General features: G+C 42.3%; 1 pseudogene; it reads right to left on the reverse strand.

The window, feature by feature from the left end:
* Nucleotides 1-2,599: 2,599 nt before the first annotated feature.
* On the reverse strand, nucleotides 2,600-2,720 carry LOC136658255 (5S ribosomal RNA; annotated as a pseudogene).
* Between the last annotated feature and the right edge of the window lie 2,172 nt (nucleotides 2,721-4,892).

Genomic DNA, 4,892 nt, shown 5'->3' on the forward strand with positions numbered 1-4,892 from the left:
GGTTATTCCATAAGGATCAAATAAGCCACAAAACAAACCACAATCCTTTGGATACTGACAAAGGCTCTGAAAATGCTAAATATAAATACATAGTGCTATAAACATAGAATCATAGAATTGGATGGTTCCCATCAAGGTCTTCTAGCCCAACCCCCTGCCTGTAGCAGGTAATCCTCCTAGAGCAGAGGTTTTCACACATTTAGCTCCAGGACCCACATTTTAGAATAAGAATCTTGTCAGGACCCACCGGAAGTGATGTCATGACTGGAAGTGACATCATCAAGCAGGAAATTTTTTAACAATACTAGGCTGCTATCCTACCCATGCTTTCCCACCTGAAATTGGCTCGCGATCCAACTGTCCAGACCCACAGTTTGAGAAACACTGTCCTAGAATATCTCCAGTAGGTGCCAGTGGAACCATTGCTTGAAAATCTCCAGTGAGGGAGATCCACCACTTCCTTCGACAATCTGTTCCACTTCCAAACTGCCCGTACAATCAACCAGAATCTCCAACCAGAATCTCCTATCTTGCAGTTTGCACCCATTTAATATAAATACATAGCAGAGAGTAATGGGTATTATTTATTTCCTTATTTGGAGTGTTTATACCACCCTATTCTTAATCCTAATAGGTAACTCAAAGCAGCTTACAAGAGAAAAATTTAAAAGTTGCATTTGACTTTTTGAATGTTTGGTCACAAATTTCATGTGCGTCTCGACATCAGTGAGTCTGGTAGGTGAAATGGTGTTTTCGACTGTCTGCCTAGGGAACCCTCCTTCCCCAGAGCCCCTCCACAGATTTTAGGGTTGGAACACTGAATAAATGATTTCATTTATTCAACCACAAATGCATAATAAGTCGCAAAAGATATGCCTGGCTCTTTGTGGAATACAAATGATCAACAAATATGCTCTTGGAAATAAAATTAGTTATGGAGGAAACACAAATTTTATCGTCTAATTATTTAGTCATGAGTAATTTGACCGCCTAATTTTGGCAACATTTAAGGCATATTTTGAATTGCTGTGTCATCTGCTAATGGTGCCCTTTGCTCTTATAAACCTGGTGTGTTTGTGGCATTTTCAGCAGCTTCGGTTGTTTCACATTAATCGCAAATGGCAATGAGACAGAATTGGGAAACAAAGATGGAGTGTTCTGCCTTGAAGAGACACACAATCCAGTCCTTCCAGTGTAGTCGCCGTGGGCTATGCTACATAGTGTGGTGAACTTTTTGCTACTGGTAGTGTCCTCAGTGTAAGAGAACATTGCACCCTTACCCCAGCGTAAACCCAAAAGCCACAGTGGGTCAACTCAGATCTGCACCAGTGATATTGCTAGCACAAGTCCACATTGATCCATGCAGACAGATCAGGCCTAGGAAGGGGGTTTGGATATGGTGTGCACTGGTTCTGACAATCCCACCCCTCCAGGCCCAATCCACCCCCCATCTCATCACTGCCCTGTTCCCGCCCTGTTTAACCCCCTGCCTCAACTTCCCCTCACCCCTGCACTGCACTTAACCTACTCCAATGGCCTCCCATTTACTGCCAGTGGGCATAGAAAGGCTCCAGTCACATGCTCCTCTCCAGGTGCACCTGGGCCTTGCGCTTTCGCAAAGTGCTTTATGGCGATTTTGCAACAGCGTGTGCTAGCGGAGAGCATGTTCTGCTGGTGAAGGCCCTCAATAGGATTGGGCCATTAAACTGTAATTCAGAATGAAGATATTCAAGGACAGTCTTGTAGAAGTGTTTCAGAATGTATTCCTAATTACAGACCAAAGTGGAATGCTTAATAATATCTTTCCTAGCCAGACTCCTTGACCCGAAGACATTAGTGGAGATGAAAATCCAGCTAGGAATTAATTTTTGTGTGGATCAGAGCTTTAATATGACCTAGTCAGGCAGACACTCATAAACCTAGAAGAATTTTAAAAGACCCTGATTTTTCTGGGAGTTGTGTCTTGGAGCTCTCTTGACCCAGTAACTCTTAATTTTCAAAACTATGCCCGTGTCTGCCTGCTAAGTAGGCCGAGTTATTCTCCAGGTAATCTGTTTTCATACGTAGCTTTACAGTAGGCAGATGGTGCTCAAGACCTCTGCTGCAACACAACAAAGAGGGATTTTGTGTACAAATCAGTCTGTTAACCTGTTCCATGTGCCTCTTTGGCTTCTTCCTACAGGCGAATCTGAGTGATGGAAGGATAAGGAACCTGAGAATGTGATGTACATTCAATACCAGTTCATACATGCATATTCATTGCTTGTACTATCATGTGATAATGTGCAAGTATGAATGAACAACCACGGATGAATCCCTGCAAGCAGAACTCATATTGATATCAATGGAAGCAAGACTTTTCAGTGGAGATGGCCCATATATTTGGCTGATGGTCACCAAATGGTTAAAATAAAATAAAAAACTCAACTCACTCGAAAGGAAAGTAACCTACAGTACATTGCATTGTATCCTGTGTATTCTGAAAGGTCGCCAATTTGCATCTTGAAAGCACACTTCATCAGTGGGGTCACTAGCAGGTGTAGGGGTGGTTGGTTGGCAACCTGGTTGGCAACCTTCAGTCTCGAAAGACTATGGTATAAGCCTACAGCACCTGCTATTCCCAGGTGGTCTCCCATCCAAGTACTAACCAGGCCTGACCCTGCTTAGCTTCCGAAATCAGACGAGATCAGGCATCTGCAGGGGTGGACATGACTGAATGACACAACTACTGGCCAAAATTGTGAAATCTTGATTTTTTCCAGTAATGTCATCATGTTGATGCATCAACATGCATCATGCATCATAAGATGTGTAATTCACTGCAGAATAAAATGATACAAACAGTGGTGAAATATCTTTATTCTAGCAAATGTTACAGCCAAATAACCTGAAGAGGAAAACACAATTGCCTTATGTAACAAAAAGTGGATTTTCTTAACTCAAAAGTGACCAATGAGACTGATTGTTCCCAGAGCCAATGAGGTTTTCTTATGACACAGCAGAGAACAAATAAAATAAGGTGTTAGTATGAGTCAGCTCTCATTTCCATGTATCAAATCTAACACTAGAACTGTTATTCAGTTGTGTGAGTGCCATCAAGTTGGCCACTGGTTTTTTGTTGGTTACCAAAATGGACCAATCCAATGACCAAGAAAGGTGGTGTATAAATACCAGTTGTTGTTGTTATTGTTATTAGGTGATGATCACTAACTTCATTATGCAGACTGATCATCTACACAATAAAGAGCTGATTGTTCTTCCATGTCTGGAGAATAGAATGCCCCCTGAGAAGGTGGAAGCTCACTATCCTTGGCTGAGAGCAGCCATTGACTTGTTTAGGGCACAATCCTAACCAACTTTCCAGCAGCGAGGTAAGGGCAGTGCAGCTCCGTGATAAGGGAACAAACCTTGAGGAAGCCTCCATGACTGCCATCCAACTGCAGGATGTAGCTCATGCCCAATTGGCACAGTGTGGGAATTATGTCAGTGTGGGAAAGGTGGTTAGGATTTGGTTCTTAGTGATTTAGGGTGGCCAGCAAAATGTCACTATGAAACTCTTGATATTATTTAAGCCTGATTTCCTGATTTGTTCACAATTCACTTTTCTTTGTAAGCTTCATTTGTTAGAGCAGTATTTCAAAGAGACACGATTTCCCTTTGAAAATAGAAAGAACTTCTAGTGCTGTACAGACTCAGAGAGATGCTTTGCCTCTGGACTCATTGTACACAAATTGGGATGCCCTTCAGCATTCAACAGTCCTGCTGCTTCATGAAGAAAAATACTGCTTCTAAGCAAGAAGGTGAATTAATTATAAGACTGGAGAAGGAGGTGAAGCCCCCTGATTTCAAGCTTCTGCACTTCCTAATCAGTTGGGAGAAGAACTCAATAGGGAGGAAAATGAGTTGTGCACATAGCCCAGCACAACTAGGCATTGACAGATTGGCAATGGGACAGGGTGAATCTAGATAACACACAAGGGATGGGATGAGTAGGCATCTGTGAAGACTGCAGATGGAGTTCCATTTTCAACTCTCCTTTCAAATCCCCAGAGAGTTGATTTATGTGAAAAATTCACATGTATATATTCAGTTTGCGTGTGGGTCCATTCGAACTGCTGTTCTTTTTAATATCCTCAACTGCACACTTTTAGTGAAGGCCCTGAACATCCTCTTGCATGAACATTTTCTCTGCAGTCACACTGCTTCAAGGGTTATGTAGTCTTCAGGCAATCTACCTAATCCACTCGACATACACAGGTGTGCGTCGCTTAATGATGGGAATATGTTCCAATTCCCATTGTTATGCAGTTAGGTCATTATGTGAACATTCAGCCCCATCTAGTGCTTTTGTTGTATAAACAGATGCTTTCTGCCAGATACTCATTGCACAGTCTACTGTAGACTGATTGCCTCATTAAGAGCCTCTTTAAATTGAAAGCTTCCTTGTGAAAATAGACTCTGCTGCAAGCTATGGGAGACCTGATCCCCTCACTAAGAGCCTCTTCTTTGTTGTATAAACAGACACTCCATACTCTGCAGGTTACTGATTGCCTCATTAAGAGCCTCTTTGTATATGCAGTTGGTCATTAGGCGGAAGGTCACTAAGTGACGCACGCCTATACCCTTCTTTCTCTGTAACATGCTTGACTATTTTAACTAGACTATGTTGCTTGACTGTTTTAATAAGTTTTCCCAATTATTCTTGAACAGTCATAAGTCTGACTCAAGGTTGGTGCAAAAGGAATGCATTATTATTACTGGCTGTGTTTCAAACACATGTTTGTTTTCGCACCGTCCAATTAACACTCGAGACAACAGGTATGGGAGAAAGGGCCACTTTATGTAGCAGTTACAACAGAAGAGGAGGCTGAGACCTGCAGCATCCGAGGCAG

This window comes from Tiliqua scincoides, chromosome 7, assembly GCF_035046505.1.
Source record: "Tiliqua scincoides isolate rTilSci1 chromosome 7, rTilSci1.hap2, whole genome shotgun sequence".
NCBI lineage: Eukaryota > Metazoa > Chordata > Lepidosauria > Squamata > Scincidae > Tiliqua > Tiliqua scincoides.